We start from the raw sequence: 18,823 nt of genomic DNA on the forward strand, positions 1-18,823 counted from the left end.
AACAAAGGGTAAGTAAATTCTACTTTTTAGAGTTTCTTTCTTGTCTGCAGTTTTTAAAAGTAACCAGCCCAAAATAATCCTTATGCCAAAGAGGCATATCTTGGGGTGGCCAATTCCAGTCCCCCACATTAGGAATTAGTAGGAGATCTGAAGTCAAAATTGCTTTAAGTTTTTTTTAATGAGACAAGTAAAACAATTATAGTCACAGAAATATGGGAAAATACAGAAAATTACAAAATGAATGGCATTACTTATAGGTAAGCACTATTAACATTTTGGTCTATAATGGTAGCATTTAAAATATTTATAAATAACTGTAAAACATTTCTTACATATGTATCCATAAAAAATTTATTTCTGAAGTGATTATAAACTTCTGTTTCCAGCCAAAATAGAGCAAGATCCTTACAAATGATCTCTCTTGCAGGCAGATTACAAATAAAACACTCTAGAGAAGTGAAAAAGCAAACAATGCCATACAAATGGGGACAGAAGTAAAAATGTGAATAACCACCTGTAAGGGGCGATTACAGTGGCTGCTTTTCTGCCTTCATCTCCTTGCTGTCACCCGAGGGTGAGTGGAATCCTGCGACTGCACAGCAGGCTCTGGAAGCAAACCACTGGGAGAAGCCCCCCATTTCTAGCCAGACGGCAGGGAGGGGATGCCTCTGTGTGTCAGGGAGTGGGGCCTACCCCTGTTTCATTTCATTTTGTTTTACTCTCTTGGCCCACCCCAAAGACCATACCGGTTATGATGGGTACTGCAGTTTCAGCAGGGGCACAGGCACCTGAGCGATTACGTGGCTCTCTGGCCAAGGAAGAGGTGAAGGGCCTCCCATTGTCTGAAGAGTGTGGGGGAAATCCCCAGTGATTTTGCCTCTTTTCTCTGGCTAACTCTGTCACCTCAAAGGCCGACCTGGTCACAACCGCATGACAGCACAAAGGGTTAAACCCTTAGAGAAATATGTAAAAGAGGCCCTTGCAAGTTTGAGAATGGAGATAAATCCTGAAGAGGCGAGAACTGGAAAATGGCATCACTTATACCTGTGTATAAACTAACCGGAGTCCCAGGCTCACGGGGAGCAGCACATGCACAGAAGAGGTCCACACAAGCAGAGCCAAGTCTCTGAGAAGTGAACCACAACATAAACCTCCACTCGAGCCCCAGATTAACCCCTGAGTGATGTGTGCGAGATGTGGACACAAACAGCAGAGCCAAGTCTTGAAAACTGCACCGAGACTGGAACAACCGCCAACAGAAGGCAAGCAAAACACACAGACTAAGCATAACGGCGTCGACTGCTTCCAAAAACAATCAAATAAAATATCATTCTGCACAGTTTTACAACATTACATGCAAAATGTCTAGGATACCACCCCAAACTACTCAAAATAACATACCAGGAACTAGGGAAGTCTAATCAATTCTCAAAGGACAAGACAATCAATAGATCCAACTTCAAAATCACCCAGATATGAAATTATCAAGCAAAGCAGCTATTATAACCATGCTCAATGAGGTAAAGGTAAATATTCTTGAAATGAATGAAAAGATAGAGGTTCTCAGCAGAGAAATAGAAATTATGAAAAAGAAGCAAATGGAGACTATAAAAAATAAAATATTAAAAGTGAAATCTTCACTGATGAGCTCAATGACTGAATGGAGAAGGGAGAAGAGTCAGTGAACTTGAAGACAGATCAATAGAAATAATACAAGTTGAAGAACAGATAGAAAAATATATTCAACAAAAATTAACAGCCACATAAGTATGAACTCCCATTTATCTTAATGTAGATACAGATTGTTAGATAGAAAAATATTTATAGATATGTGGGGGCCGGTCCGGTGGTGCAGCGGTTAAGTTCTCACTTTCTGCTCCGGCAGCCCGGGATTTGCTGGTTTGGATCATCGGTGCAGGCATGGCACCGCTTGGCAAGCCATGCTGTGGCAGGTGTCCCACATAGAAAGTACAGGAAGAGGGGCATGGATGTTAGCTCAGGGTCAGTCTTCCTCAGCAAAAAGACAAGGATTGGCAGCAGATGTTAGCTCAGGGCTAATCTTCCTCAAAAAAAAAATTTATAGATATGTGTATACACATGTGTTAATATACACACATATATCTCCTTGCTCTGTCCACTGAGAGAACCTAGAAGCAACATTCCCCCAGTAACAGTGAGCACCCCAGCAACCAGACCTTGGTTCCTAAGAGTGTTTTTCAAGGAAAGCTCCTTAGATAAATGACTGATTCTAGGAATGGGGCAGGGCATACACAAGATGAGGCTGGAGCCACTTCTAAGGCCAAAAAGGGCTCAAAACCACCCCCGCCCCCAAACTTGAGAGGATGGGGATATGTCAAAGAGATACAGAGCAAACTTAGAAGGGCTCCTAGTTGCCAAAGGTGCAACAACTTTAGTAACAAAATAAAGTATCATTGGATTATAACCCATAGTATAAAATAAATATTCATGAGTCCATACTGACATAAATGACTGAATAAATAAATAAATAAACAGGAAAAAAGAAATCTACCATGCAGATGGATTCCAAATAATTTATATAAATACTATGCCCTTAGAGAGTGGAACATAATTCCCCACTCTTTAAGTGCGAGCTGTGCATAATGACATTCTTCCAAAGAGTACAGTATGGAAATAGTGAAAAAAGGTGTAACTTTCCACTGGAGAAAATTTATAAACACTACCTCAAGCCAAATGATCAAGGTCAATGTCAACAGTGATGTCATGTTAATAGCATACTCTTGACACAGTATGATGATAATGGCACTTTACCTCTGCGGTCTTCCTCCCAAAAGCATATTATCTAAGTCTTCTGCGAAAAACCTCAGATAAATTCCAATAGAGACACTCTACAAAATGTCTGACAGTAATATTCCAAAGTTTCTAGGTCACCAAAAACAAGACAAGTGTCACACCAAGAGGAGCCTAAGGACACACGATTCCTAAACATAATGTGGTGTCATGGGTGCAAGTCTGGAGCACAAAAAGGATATTAGGGGAAAAATGATGAAATCTGAATAAAGTCTGGGCTTTAGTTAATAACAATATGTCAATATTGATTCCTTAATTGTGACAAATGTACCACACCAATGTAAGACATTTATAACATGTGAAACTAGGCGTGGGGTATATGGGAACTCTCTGTACAATCTTTACGATAGATGTTTAAATCTAAAACTTTTCCAAAATAAAATGTTTATACACAACACACATACTCTTAACAAAGTGTCCGAGACCTGTGGGATAATATCAGAAGCTTTAAGATTCATTTCATTGGAGTTCCAGAAAGAGGGGAGACAATTTGATGCAGAAAAAAATAATTGAGGAAAAATGGCTGAAAACTTCCCAATTTGGTGAAAGAAAGATTCAGGAAGCTCAGAAAATGTCATAACACATCATATTCAAATTGCTGAAAAACAAAGATGAAGAAAAATTCTTGAAGGCAATTAGAAAAAAATATATAGATACACAGACAGACAGCCAAAGAGAGAGAACAATTTGAAGAATTTAGGATTACTCGTCAGAATCCATAGAGGCCAGGAGTGGAGCAACATCATTAAAATCCTGAAACAAAAGAATTATCAACCTTAGAGTTCTATATTCAGCAAAAATATCCTTAATGAATGAAAGAAAAATAAAGGTAGATGCAGATAAAGGAACACTAAGAGAATTCACTACCAGCCATCCTCGAAAAAGATGAGAAAGGAGCTTTTTCCGGCTGAAGGCAAATGATGCAAGAAGGAAAGCTTGAAACTTCAGGAATAAAGGAAGAGTAATAGTAACAGTAAATATTTGCATAAATACAATAGCCTACTTCTCTCCTCTTAAATTCTTTAAATGTTAATATGACTTTGAAAGCAAAAATTATACCACTGTGTGTGGGGGAGGGTTCAATGCATATAGATGTAATACATAAGACAACTATCATATGAAAAATGAAGGGTAAAGAATCTATATGGTTTTACAGATTCTACATTTCACCTGAAATGGTAAAATACTAACTCTAATTAGACTTTGAAAAGTTTGATATACAAATTGTTATCCTTGGAGTACCACAAATAAACACACTCACACGCACATATACTCACTCAAGAAAATACGTATACCCTGCATAGCCTTTTATCTAAGAAATATGAATAAAGCAGCTAAAATCTTTCACATGGAGATTCTGCAATGACCACAAATTTTCATTTCTCCTGAGTAAATACCCAGTAGGACTGCTGGGTCACAGTGTGAGTACATCTCTTACAGCCTAGCACCACGAACCCCACTCACAAACAGGATCGGGATGGCGCCTCTACTCCTGTTCTGAGCAGCTCCCTCCTCCAGTATCCCCAGGGGAAAGGACAGATGGACACACAATTGCTGATCTCAAAGCTGCCACCTCTGGCCAGCACCAAAGATCCTGAGCCCGACTCCCCAGTGGTCCCCGCTCTGCAGCCTCAAGAACCCCTGTCCTGCACAATCCCCCTGGGGCACTGGGACCGAGTGGAGGAGGAGCCCCTGCCCCTCCCAATAAGCCCGTCTCCCTTCAGCAGCAGGAGGCACAGAAGAGTCAGAGGGCACAGGGAAGCTGAGTCTCGCCTTGGGGGGTATTTCCCTGAGCATTCTGCGCATGTGCACCCTTCCCCCGTGCACTTCGATCACCCTTCTTGTCTTTGCTCGCACGTTCCAAATATGCACCTTCAGCAACACGCCAAGCAGAGCAAGCTTTGCCTCTGGCCCAGTGGGAAGCTCAGGAAGAACTCTCCTGCCCTGTGATATTACAGAACTGCTAGTCATGAGACCTTACCTGGGCAAGCTTCTGTCCTTGCCACCGCTCCACCCCCTGGGACACACAGGTCCCACACAGGGGCCTCAGCTCTGCCCTGGTCCACTGAGTTCATCTGTCTGCCTCTGCCCCAGAACACTGTCAGACGGTGCTGCCAGCATCCAGTAACTACATCCCGTTAGATGCTGCAGACCCCGTGTTCCTTTCTGGGGTCTTTGCTTCAGTGTCCTGACACAGAAATCAGAGGAAGTGGGTGCTGTCTGCTCAAAACTCCACGACGCCCTGCAGCTCAGTTGCCTGGGGGCAAACTGACTCTCTGTTTGGAATAGGAGGAGGTAGTCCCCTGATGCCCCCTGGAACATCCAGTCATGCCCTAGACCCTTGCGCAGAGGAGATGATATTGAGGGACCTCAGAGAGAGTGGGAAAGGAATAGTGAAACAGGAGGAATACCCCGCAGACAGGGAGAAGCGGGACAATCCGAGAAGGGGCCCCCCCACAGCACTGGGAGTCTACAGTCTGTATTTAGGCCCCCCATGGTCAGTGCAGGCCTCTCTGGCTTTGAGCCCAGGCCTAGGCCATTGAAGAGAAACCTCTATTCTAGGAGCTCAGCAGACACTTCCATTAAGAAATCCCATATTTTTCTTAGGACCTCATGCACCAAATGAAAGGCTACTACGAACTCATACAGCTCCACTCGAGGTTTCCCACCACTGCAGAGGAGAAGGGTCCAGCCACCTCGCACCCCTTGCTGCCTGAGAGGTCCACACAGGAAGGAGGGCCATGGGTCCAGGTCCTCAGATTCAGTGGGATCACAGAGGAGATCCAGAGTGTAAAGGTTTCAGATGCCACCTCAGGGCAGAAACGAACACCAGGAACTGTAGACCAGACAGTTCTATATCCAATAAATGCAAAATTCCTCTGCTGCCACTTAGGTGACACCCCCTCCCCCCACTTGCCCCAGCTAGGTGGACCAGGACTTGGAGAAGGAAGCAGCCTGCCAGCGCATCAGCAATGGCCTGGGGAGGAGACTGAGGCCGTCTGCACTGCAGTGCCTTGCAGCCTTCCCTTTCCCCGTCCGTTGTCTGATGGAGGACCGCTCCTCCGTCAGCTTCCCCTCTTTTGCACCCCAACACCTCGGACACAGCTGCAGCCGATTCCAGTTCCACCTTCCCCCTGTCCCCGGCACCTCAATCCTCCTGTGAATCTTGTTACACAGAGCAAAGTCCTCTATAAGCACGTGTGTGGATTCTCCTGTCTCCTTCTCACAGACCCCTCCCTCTCCAGCTACTGATCCTAGTGCTCCTCTCCCCAGTGGCCTGCTAGTTGCTGTTTCTGAAGTCAGTTCCAGCCCCTCAGCTAGCAAATCTGCAGGCTCGGCTCCCAGCCTGCTTGTGACCTTCAGGCCACACCTAGGGCCATCCCTCCACCTTCCCACACTCTCCTCTTGGGGCTTCCCGCTGGCTCCAGTGTGAGCTTCTTTCCATCTGACCAGGCCCGACAGACACCCTTTAGTGGCCATGCTGCCTCAGCCACAGAAACCACCACCCTGCATGGAGCGTCTCAGGCCCCATCCCAACATTTCAGCTTTCCCTGGGCTCTGGAGCCGCACCCCACTCAGCCCACAGTTGGAGCCCCTGATGGGCAGTAGCACCAATCTACCACCTTGGACAGCTCCTCCCAGTTTGGAGACCTCACAGCTCCAGCTCTAGTCCCAGCCTCCACCTCTACTCCAGGCCAGCCAGTTTGGCCAGCACCACACAGTCAGCTTTTGAGGGTTCATCAGCCGCAACTTCCACCTAGGGCACCCATGCCAGCAGACAGCTAGCCTTTAGTGGCCCCCAAACTGTTTTCCCCTCTGACATGATGGACAGTGCCGCTGGCTTTACAGCTGCCACCTACACACCTGGTGGTGTGAGCAATGTTAGGCCCAACATTTGGCAGCACTGCTCATCATCTGGCAGCACAGCTCCACCCCTCAGGCTGGGAGATTCAGCAGCACCGATGGGCTTGGGGAGCAGAGAGGCTGCCCCACGTCTGAGCTCCACCACTGGAGCACTCAGCTTTGGAGCAGAAACGATAGAGGCCTCCAGTGCCACAGTCAAGGGGGAAGTCTGGGCCTGAACACCTGGGGCGCCCAAGCCAGAGTCCCTCTATGTTGATCAGGAAGCCCAGCCCCCCTAAGGATAATCCTGTGTCTGAAAGCACTAACGTCCCTACCTTCAGTCAGAGCCCAGGGCCCATCCAGCGGAGGTTCTTGCTGCCAGTGGAAGGCCCTGCACCACGGAGAGCGAGGCTGTGCTTAGATGCGCATCCATGGCAGCCTTTATGCCCAGAACCCTGGCTCTGGCGCAGGCAAAGCAAGCAGCCGCCTTGCCTCTGGGGTTCCCTCATCACCTCATCAGGGCTTTGTTGGGGCAGAACTGTTGGGCCATCAACCAGTTCACTCTCCTCTGGATCAGGATCCAAGTTCCCAGGCTCTAGGAAATGAACGCTGGTCTGAGAGAACAGCTGCCTCTAGAAACAGCCACGTCCACTTGTCCACCAGGCCCACCTGATTGGTCATGCGAATCTGTCCCGGATCTCTGCATTCCCCTAGCAAGCTGGAGCTCCAAGACCTCTAAGCATTGGGGCAAAAAGGCAGAATGAGACCAGATGAAAGTCCGCTCGCGGCTGTGAAAGAGTTCCACTGTGGGGCCTGGAGAGAGGCGTGCACACACCACCAACCTGCCTACCCTGCACTGATCTGTTTCCAGTGCAAGCCCAGGTAGAGCTTGCCTCGTGGCTTTCCCTGGAGGTGACCTGCTGGAGGGCAGGTAAGACATCATTCTCCTCCTGGCATCTTTGCAAGGGGCTGGGGGATCAGCCTCCCTAATCCTTTGTCTTGCCCAGTCTGGTTGTAAGAGGAGGTTGCATTCCTGGGGCCCTCAGGTTTTGGCGCGTGTTCCTCACTGGTACCTTTGAGGAGGACTGTGGGAGATCGCGCAACCAGCCTTCCCTGGGGAACTGCCCCTGAGGGAGGATACACTCAGGGACCCACTCCCCCCACCAAGTCAGTCAGCTCTCTCTCCAGAGGGACAACATTCTATTCCCATCCCCTTCCCAGAAGACCTGCCCCCACGCTTGGGTGGCTGGAGGCTGTTAGCCCGGCAGACTCGCAGTCAGAGAGGCCTCAGCCCAGGAGGAGGAGGCCCTCGGCCCATTTCCCACCAGTCACAGCAGCTGCGATGCCCACTGCTGCCTACATTTGCCTCCTCCCCTTCCCCATTTTCCTCCTGAAACCCTTGTCTGTCTTCTATGTGTCTCATAAGTAAAGCCTTGTCATTGTTTCTTTACATAAGTCTCATGTGTCTTTGTTCTGTAAATCACATGTGGAAAAAACAGTGACTTGTATGAACGGTAACATGCGAAGAGAGATTTAACCGTTTAAAGGTCCTGTGTGTCAGCTAATGGGGTCTGGAAAGTAGCTCAACTTGATGGCCACAAGTGACCATTCAAACTGCGTCCTGAGTGTAGGGAACGGTGGCCCAGGATGCAGTTGGCCAGTGGGGGGAGGGAGGGCAGGTGACGCGGCCCTGCCTGGTGGAGCTGCCGCTTCTCACCCGCCTCTCTGACCTCGGAGTTGCTGGGTCATCCCTGGTGCACACTAGGAATCCAGACTCTACACAATGAGTCTTTTTTAATGTGGCAAGTTCTTTTTTGACTTTTCTCTTTTAATTTAGACCTAGGCAAATTACTTACTCACACTCACTCACTGGAGAGTATGGAGTCAGCAGCATCCAGGTTCCTGAGCCGGGGCAAGTGAGGGAAGACGGCACACATCTACACATATACCAATGACAATTATAGACCTAGGATGTGACATATGACTGAGCAATTCTTGTCATTCTGTTTTAAAAAAGCACAAGGACCCCTCAGTACATGTCTTCCTTTTACAGGAATAGGGATGGAGAGTTACTATTTGGGGAAAAAGTGCTAAAATTAGTTAACTATAAAGAAAACTAAAAATTTGATGGGCCGGCCTGGTGGCACAGTGGTTAAATGCGCACGTTCCGCTTTGGCGGCCTGAGGTTTGCCGGGTTGGATCCTGGGTGCAGACAGGGCACTTGCTTGGCAAGCCATGCTGTGGTAGGCATCCCACATATAAAAACACAGAGGAAGACGGGCACGGATTTAGCTCAGGGCCAGTCTTCCTCAGCAAAAAGAGGAAGATTGGCAGATGTTAGCTCAGGGCTAATCTTCCTCAAAATAAATAAATAATAAAGAAAACAAAAAATTTGACAACTGCCCAATGATGTATGTATATTTATTATCCTCACTTTGGCAGATGAAGAATAGGCACAACGTTCTCAACTAATTTGCCTGAAGTCACCAAATTAGTGACCAATGCCAGATCCTAGATATGTGTAAGTCTGGTTCTAGTCTCAACCACTGCAAATACCAAACCACAAGAGTTCCAATTCTCCCCAAGCTGAGCTGACCCCAGAGTTCATGCTGTGTCTCTGCCACCTCCAAGTCGCTGAAAATGTAATCCTCTTAAAGCATTTCAGCAGCCAGGAGAGTCATCTTACAGATGGAGGAAAGAGGCCGGCAGTAGGCACTGACCTCTGCTCTTCACATAATATTTTACTAAAACATTTAGTGAATGATGACTGCACGCTAGACCCCGCACTAGGCCGTGGGCATGTGGAGGTGAAAGACAATTCTTTCTGGAGGAGTTTACAATACACTAGGAAAGACAGATGAAGACGGAACAATTACATCCTAAGGAGTAAGTGTTAAGGTTGCAGAGAAGGTAAGAGGGGCATCTAGCTACAGCTGGGGACACGAGACTGCAGCTGAGACCTGAAGAAGGAGGAGAAGCACCAGGTGGCAAAGGACTATTTTAGGCCAAAGAAATAGCACGTGACAGGCAGGCAAGGGAGAGGGTGTGAGTCAGTGGAACAGTGACATCCAAGGTGTGGATGGAGTGTAAACAAGGAATGTCAACCTACACACCACGCGGCATTTAGACATTAGCTTGAAAATAACGGAGAGCCATGAGAAGATTCGAAGCAAAAAAGTGACAGTGATATGTAGCTATAGAGATATTTCTAATCTCTGTGGCTGTTGTGTAAAGAAAGAATTGAATGGGGTCCAGCCAGAGACAGAGGAGCCTTGGCAGGATCATGCAAACACTGCCCATTGAGCTCTGCTCTAGTAGAGTTAAACGTGGGGTGGCGAGGACGTAACTGCAGCACGATGAGGCCCATCCTAACTTTCTGACTTAGATGTATGAATTCTTAAAAATCTTGGAAAAACATTAAGTTCAACTCCGAATACTATGAGATGCCTGTGTCACAGGCAGTTGATTCAGTCAGTTATTCACTGACCGTATTTACTGAGGCCTTGTTAAGGCACTGTTCTATGTGCCAGAACCAAGAGAAAACATCAGGCAAAATTCAAACCCATACAGAACCTATGTTCTTTTGTGGGGGAAGAAAATAAGCAACAAACATAATAAGTAAATTTTCTAGTATGTTAGAAGGTAACAATGCTATGGAGACAAAAGCAGGATATGGGGGTTGAAAGCAGCATGAGTTCGATTTACCTGGGTGGGAAGGGTGGGCCTCATCTGAAGGTGGCGTATGAGCAAAAGCCTGAAAGAGGTGATGGAGAGAGCGATGCAGATAGCCGAGGGAAGAGCATCTGGACAGAAGGAACGGCTACATGCGATGCAGGATGTCCAGAGTCTTCAGAGAACAGCTCTTAAGCTAATGCCCCTGGAATGGAGTCAGCAAGGGGAGCACCGGAGACGAGGAGAGAGTGGAGAGGAGGGCACAGGTTGTGGAAGGCCTCGTAGGCCGTGGTAAGAGCTTCGAATTTTGCTGTGAGTAAGCTAAACATGGATTGGGGGAGTCTGAGCAAAGAGTAAAGTGAGACCTAATCTGACTTGGGTTTTAACAGGACCATCCTGGCTGCGGGACGGGAAGAGAACACAAGAGTGAGCAGGGCAGCAGGTCCAGGTGGGAGTCCACAGCGGCTTGGAAAGGGTGGTGGGCGTGAAAGATGGTTTGGTTTTGTATATATTTGTGTACGTGTACATATGTGTGTGTGGCTGTGTCTTTGACAGTTTATGCTGGATTGAACGTCGGGTGTGAGAGAGGAAGAGGAGTCAACGGAGTTGTCAGACCGGGCTACAGGGATTTTGTTATCATCTAAATATATTTGATTTTTGAAACCATGGAAACATATCAATGATAGTGCATAGAATGAGATTCCTAACAGAAAAACATCAATAAATTGGACTCCATCAAAATTAAAAACTTTTTCTCTTTGAAAGACCATTAAAAGCATGGGAAGAAAAGTGAAAGACTTGGAGAACATATTTGCAAACCACAGATATAACAAATAACTCTTACCTACTATATACATAAAGACATCTCAAAACTCAACAGTAATAAGGGGCCGGCCCTGTGGCCAAGTGGTTAAGTTCACGCACTCCGCTTTGGTGGCCCAGGGTTTCACTGGTTTGGATCATGGGCGTGGACATGGCACCACTCATCAAGCCATGCCGAGGCGGCGTCCCACATAGCACAACCAGAAGGATTTGCAACTAAAAATATACAACTATGTACCGGGGGGACTTTGGGGAGAAGAGGAAGAAGGAAAAAAAGAGGAAAAAAAGAAGACTGGCAACAGATATTAGCTCAGGTACCAATCTTTAAAAAAAAAACAAAACACAACAGTAATAAAACAAACAATCTAATTAGAAAACAGGCTAATGATATAAACAGATATTTCACTGAAAATAATATGGATAGAAAATAAACATGAGATGTTCCACATAATTAGCCATCAGAGAAATGTAAATTAATACAATAAGATACTACTACAAACCTATTAGAACTAAAAGATAATGACAATAACAAATACAAGATTAATATACAAAAGTCAATTGTTTTCCTCTACACCAGCAAAGAACTATTGGAATTTGGAATTAAAAATACAATATCATTTATAATAGCATCCAAAAAAAGGAAATACTTAGAGATAAATCTAACAAAATATGTACACAACATATATGAAGAAAACTACAAACCTCTGAAGAAATCAAAGAATATTTAAATAAATATTTTATGTTAATAGATTGAAAGCCACAAGACTGTTAAAATGTTAATTCTTCCCAACTTGATCTATAGATTCCGCCCAATCCCAAAATCTCAGTAAGCTATTTTGTAGACATTGACATACTGATTCTAAAGTTTATATGGAAAGGCAAAGGACCTAGACCAGCCAACACAAAACTGAAGAACAAAGTTGGAGGACTCACACTTCCCAATTTCAAGACTTACGACAAAGCTTTGTATTACAAAGCTGTAAAGTGACCAAGACAGCTAGGTATTGGTGAAAATACAGGCACATAGATCAATGGAACTCAATAGAGAGCCCAGAAACAGATCCACACAAATAGAGTCAACTGAGCTTTGACAAAGGAGCAAAAACAATTAAATATAGAAAGAATAAGCATTTCAACAAATGGTGGTGGAAGAATCTGACATCCATATGCAAAACAATGAATCCAGACACAGACTTTATACTTTTCACAAAAATTAATTCAAAATGAATCATAGACCTAAAGGCAAAACACAAAACTATAAAACTCCTAGAAGAAAACGCAGGAGAAAATCTAGGCGGTCTTAGGTTTGGTGATGTTTTTTTAGATACACCACCAAAAGTATGACCATGAAAGAAAAAATTAACGAGTCGTATTTTACATTAAAATGTAAAACTTCTGCTCGAAAGAAGACACAGTTAAGAGAATAAAAAGCCACAGAATGGGAGAAAATACTTGCAAAACACCCATCTGTTAATGAACTCCTGTGCAAAATATAAAAAGGATACTTAAAACTCAACAGTAGGAAGACTATCCAATTTAAAAAGAGGAAGAAGCTGTGAACAGACAGCTCAGCAAAGAAGATACACAGACGGCCAATAAACATCTGCAGACACGCTCGCCATCATTTACCATCAGGAAACTGCAAATGAAAACAACAGTGAGCTGCTACTACACACCTATTAATATGGTAAAACATCCCCAAACTGAAAATTCCAATTACTGGTGGGGATAAAGGGCAACAGGAATTGTCATTCATTGCTGGTGAGGATATAAAATGGTACAGACATTTTGGAAGATAGTTTGGCAGTTTCTTACAAATCTTAGCATAGTCTTACTACATGATCTAGCAAACACACTCCTAAGTTTATATTCAAAAGATTTGAAAATTTATGTCCACAAACTTAACACAAATGTTTATATCAGCTTTGTTTATAATTGCTAAAAACTAGAAGCAATCATGCCCTTCAATAGGTAAATGGATAAACAAACCATAGTGTGTCCTATAATGGAATATTACTCACCAATTAAAAGAAATGAGCTATTAAGCCACGAAAAGACATGGATGAACCTTAAATGCATATTACTAAGTAAAAGAAACCAGTCTGAAAAGGCTACATACTGTATAACTCCAATCATATGACATTTTGGAAAAGGCAAAATTGAAAAAAAAAGTAAAAACACTAGTGGTTGCCAAGGGTTTGGGGAGGGAGAAAGGGTCGAATAGAGGAAGCACAGCCGATACTTTAGAGCGGTGAAATCATTCTGTATGATGCTGCAATTACGGATACATGATACTGTGCATTTGTCAAACCCAAGGAACTTTACAGCACAAACTGTAAACCTTAATGCATGCTAATTAACAAAAAATCACTTAGGAGATCAGCGGAATCCCAGGATGGAATGCAGAATGTGACAAAGCGATAATATATAGTAATTGTATTACAAATGTATGAAACATCTCAATGAAACAGTTGGGGGGAAAGTTGTTGATCAACGTAACTTCAGAAATGAGTTGAGTCTGTAAAACTAAAGGCAACAGAAACTGTCCATAAGCACTGTACTCTAGTTGATAAAGCTGCTTCACAGTGGGGACAGGGTGACAATACTGATACTACTAGAAATGTACACTGGAATTAGGCAATTAACTGAATGAATGGCAAATGAGATGAACGAGATTTCTCACTGTTGGGGTAGGAGTTTACAGATAAGCCAGGGAGGAAGATAGAAGGATCTATGTGATAATGTGTTAGATGTGGGATCAGAATGAACTCATGTTCACTTTTCAAAGTACCCTGGAGGGCGATACATGAAGTGGTCAGCTGCCAGAAGAGGGAGGCTTTGGAGACAACACACAGCCATGGGGGGCCACCCAGATCCCTCAGCAGCCCCTCCCTCCCTTCCCGTGAGCAAAGAACATCCAGGTGGGGGTGAGACAGACCAGGGAAGAAGCCTAGACAATCAGCAAATGCCTGCAGTCCCATCTGGAAGATGAAATGGAGATCAAGGGGACAGGAGGCCTCAGTGGACAGCAGTGTTTCTCCCTTCAAGAGCCAGGTGGAACAGCGAATGGTCAGCAGCCAGCACACACGGGTGGATTATTGGATCTTCTCTATGGTGGCATCTGAGTGCGTGGAATCTTACTTCCCTGAAGGAATGGAGCAACAAGACCAATCTTGATATCATCAAACCTGATGGCTCCATCTGGACCTTGTAAGAGAAGACTGATGCAGCTGGAGGGCCTTGAGTGGTGGGTCATTCACTAAAGTTCCAGGGTCAGAACCGGTGGAATTGATGCAGACTCAGAGACCTGCAGAGCAAGGACTGTGATACCATCATGCTCATTAAAAGGGACTGACAAGGGCCCGTAAGTCCTCAGGGGTAGCCAGGCCCAGGCTAACCATGATCTAGACTCCTGATGGTCCTGCTTCTCCCTCCCACCCCTGTCTATCCAGACTATTGTGATCTTTCTGAAACTTACATATGAAAATACCCTCGCCCTGCTTAAATTCCTGTAATGGCTCCTCACTACCTACAGAATAAAGTTCAAGTTCCTGTGCTTGGCATTCAAGGTCCTTGACAATCTAGCCCTTGCTTACACCTCTAGTTCCCTTCACCACTCTCAAAACACATCCTACACTTTAGTCATACCCAAACACTTTCAGTTCCCCAAATGCTGAATGCTAGGTCACAGCTCCGTGACATTGAGTCAACAACTATGTCCCCTTATGTTTTTATCTTTCAACACCCAAAACTCTTAAGTCATTGGTTCCCAAGTATGAACCCCAGATCAGGAGAATCAGCATCACCTGGAAACATTTAGAGCTGGCCTGGTGGTGCAGCGGTTAAGTGCGCACGTTCGTTTCGGCGGCCTGGGGTTCACCAGTTCGGATCCGGGGTGCGGACAGGTCACTGCTTGGCAAGCTACGCTGTGGTAGGCGTCCCACATAGAAATTAGAGGAAGATGGGCATGGATGTTAGCTCAGGGCCAGTCTTCCTCAGCAAAAAGAGGAGGATTGGCAGCAGATGTTAGCTCAGGGCTAATCTTCCTCAAAAAAAAGAAAAGAAAAGAAAAGAAAAGAAATGAAATGAAAAATTGCTAGCTCCTAAAGTAGACCTACTGAATCAGATTGTTGGCAGGGCCTGGAAATCTAATGTTTAACAAACTTTCCAAATGGTTCTGATGCATGCTCAAGGCTGACAACCACTGCTGCAGGAAATCTTTTGGACCTGACTCCCATAAGCCTTATATGGCTGACTAAGTAATTCTCTGAGCCCAGATCCCAGAACCAGTTCAGACTTCTATGAGGGCACCCGGGACTCTCCTTATGTTCCTTCGTTGGATCATGTTTTCCTGGTTTAATTAGACTTGGCAGGAATGGTGGCTTATTTATTGTGTCCCCATGGCCTGGCATCATGCCTGCCCAGAGCAAATGCTTGGCACATGGATGTGGAATAAATAAACAAACCAAAGAATGGTTTTGAATCTTTAATTATTATCTTCTTAAGAGTCTCAGCCCAATGCTGATTTGAGTAGACATTGTTTGGGGTGCTCCCCTCCCTCAGCCTATGTCTCATTCTTTTAATTACCCACACTAACCTGCCATACTGAAGTAGAAGGCCTGGTTGGCCATGCTTATATTTGACCTCAGCTTATTGGAACAAAAGTGATCATCCAACCCAGGATAGAATCCATTTTTTGGCAGGACTTAGACAATCGGATTTGAGTCTCGGGGAGGGCAAACTACAACAGTGAGCTCCTTGTAAATTTGAATTGTTTCAGTTCCTGATATATTTTGGATATTGATCTCATCAGATGTATGGTTTGCAAATATTTTCTCCCATTCTACAGGTTTTCTCTTCCTTCTATATATTGTTTCCTTTGCTATGCAGAAGCTGTTTAGTTTTATGCAATCTCATTTGTCTATTTTTGGTTTTGTTGCCTGTGTTTTGGGGTCATAGCCAAAAATTCATTGCCTATACCAATGTCAAGGACCTTTTTCTTTATGTTTTCTTCTAATAGTTTTACAGTTTCAGGTCTTATGTTTGTGTTTAATCCATTTGAGTTAATTCCTGTATATGGTGTGAGATAAGAGTCCAATTTCATCCTTCTACATGTGGATATGCAGTTTTCCTAAAATCATTTATCGAAGAGACTATCCTTTCTCCACTGTTTGTTCTTAGCATCTTTGTCAAAGAGGAGTTGACCGTAAGTCCGTGGATTTATTTCTGGGCTCTCTATTCTCTTCTACTGGTCTATGTGTCTGTTTTTATGCCAGCACGATACTGTTTTGTTTGCTATAGCTTTGTAATATAGTTTGAAATCAGGAAGTATGATGCCTCTAGCTTTGTTCTTTCTCAGGATTGTTTTGGGTATTCAGGGTCTTTTGTGGTTCCATATGAATTTTAGGATTGTTTTTTCTACGCTTGTGAAAAATGCCATTGGAATTTTTATAAGGATTGTATTGAAACTGTAGATAGCTTTGGGTAGTATTGACATTTTAACAATATTAATTCTTCTAATCCATGAACACGAATATCTTTCCATTTACGTCTTCTTCAATTTTGTTCATCAATATCTTACAGTTTTCAGTGTATAGATCTTTCACTTCATTGGTTAAATTTCTTCCTATGTATTTCCCTCTTTTCAATGCTGTTGTAAATGGGATTGTTTTCTTAATTTCTTTTGTGGATAGTTCATCGTTAGTACAGAAATACAACTGATTTTTATACGTTGATTTTGTGTCCTGCAACTTTACTGAATTTGTTCATTAGTTCTAACAGTTTTTTGGTGGAGTCTTTAGGGTTTTCAATATATAATATTGTGTGCTCTGCAAAGAAAGATAATTTTACTTCTTCCTTTCAGATTTGGGTGACTTTTATTTCCCTTTTTGTCTAACTCTTCTGGCTAGGACTTTCAGTACTATGTTGAACAGAAGTAGCAAGAGTGGGCATCCTTGTCTTGTTCCTCATCTTAAAAGAAAAGCTTTCAGCTTTTCACCACTGCATATGATATTAGCTGTGGGCCTGTCATATATGGCCTTTATTATGTTGAGGTACATACCTTTAAACCTAATTTGTTGAGAGTTTTTATGATGAAAGGGTGTTTAATTTTGTCAAATGCCTTTTCTACATCTAGTGAGACGACATATGATTTTTATCCCTCATTTTGTTAATGCGTGTATCACACTTATTGTATTGCATATGTTGAACCATCTTTGCATCCCAGGGACAATTCTTACTTGATCATAGTGTATGATTGTTTTTATGTGCTGCTGAATTTGGTTTGCTAGTATTTTTTTAAATTGAGTTCATAATAGTTTACATCATTGTGAAATTTCAGTTGTACATTATTTCTTGTCCGTCACCATATAAGTGACCCCCTTCACCCCCTGTGCCCACCCCCCAGCTCCCTTCCCCTGGTAACCACTGAACTGTTCTCTTTGTCCGTATGTTTGTTTATCTTCCACATATGAGTGAAATCATATGGTGCTTGTCTTTCTCGGTCTGGCTAATTTTACTTAACACAATACCCTCCAGGTCCATCCACGTTGTTGCAAATGAGATGATTGTGTCTTTTTTATGGCTGAGTAGTATTCCATTGTATATATATATACCACATCTTCTTTATGCAATCATCGGTCGATGGGCACTTGGATTGCTTCCATGTCTTGGCTATTGTGAATAGTGATGCAATGACATAGGGGTACATAGGTCACTTTGGATTGCAGGTTTCAAATTGTTTGGGTAGATACCCAGTAATGGGATAGCTGGGTCATATGGTAGTTCTATTTTTAGTTTTTTGAGGAATCTCCATACTGTTTTCCATAGTGGCTGCACCAGTTTGCATTCCCACCAGCAGCGTATGAGGGTTCCCTTCTTTCCACACCATCTCCAACATTTGTTATTTTTAGTCTTAGTGATTATAGCCATTTTAAAAGGTGTAAGGTGGTATCTTAGTGTAGTTTTGATTTGTATTTCCCTGATGATTAGTGATGTTGAACATCTTTTCATATGCTTACTGGCCATATGTATATCTTCTTTGGAAAAATGTCTGTTCACATCCTCTGCCCATTTTTCGATCGGGCTGTTTGTCTTTTTGTTGTTCAGTTGTGTGAGTTCTTTATATATTACGGAGATTAACCCCTTGTCGGATATATGACTTGCAAATATTTTCTCCCAATTGGTGGGTTGTCTTTTTGTTTTGATCCTAGCTTCCTTTGCCTTGCAGACGGCCTTTAGTCTGATGAAGTCCCACTTGTTTATTTTTTCCTTTGTTTCCCTTGTCTGAGAAGACATGGTATTCGAAAAGATCCTTTTAAGTTCAATGTCAAAGACAGTTACTACTGTAGGGGCATTATCCAGCATGCCCCTCCCTTTTTTTTTTTTGAGGAAGATTAGCCCTGAGCTAACATCTGCTGCCAATCCTCCTCTTTTTGCTGAGGAAGACTGGCCCTGAGCTAATAGCCGTGCCTATCTTCTTCTGCTTTTTATGTGGGAAGCCTACCACAGCATGGCTTGCCAAGCGGTGCCATGTCCGCACCCGTGATCTGAACTGGTGAACCCCCGGCCGCTGAAGCAGAACGTGCACACTTAACTGCTGTGCCACCAGGCCAGTCCCCCAGAGTGCCCCTTTAAAAACCATGTGTCCTTGAGTCTC

At 43.9% G+C, this 18,823-nt stretch overlaps 1 long non-coding RNA gene across 4 annotated transcripts in view; it reads right to left on the bottom strand.

Annotated features, from left to right (window-relative positions):
• Window positions 1-10,972: 10,972 nt before the first annotated feature.
• The window catches only part of LOC103558436 (uncharacterized), a 36,611-nt gene continuing 28,760 nt past the window's right edge, over window positions 10,973-18,823 (bottom strand). For 3 of the 4 annotated variants that reach the window (XR_011522248.1, XR_011522249.1, XR_011522250.1), the window contains exons 4-5: window positions 14,973-15,208; window positions 10,973-14,473 (exon numbers count right to left, since the gene is read on the bottom strand). This is a non-coding gene — a long non-coding RNA (uncharacterized lncRNA). Of the gene's footprint in view, window positions 14,474-14,972; window positions 15,213-18,823 lie in introns of all 4 variants that reach the window. The other variant, XR_011522251.1, reaches the window with a different exon arrangement.

This window comes from Equus przewalskii, chromosome 9, assembly GCF_037783145.1.
Source record: "Equus przewalskii isolate Varuska chromosome 9, EquPr2, whole genome shotgun sequence".
In the NCBI taxonomy this organism is placed as follows: Eukaryota; Metazoa; Chordata; class Mammalia; order Perissodactyla; family Equidae; genus Equus; species Equus przewalskii.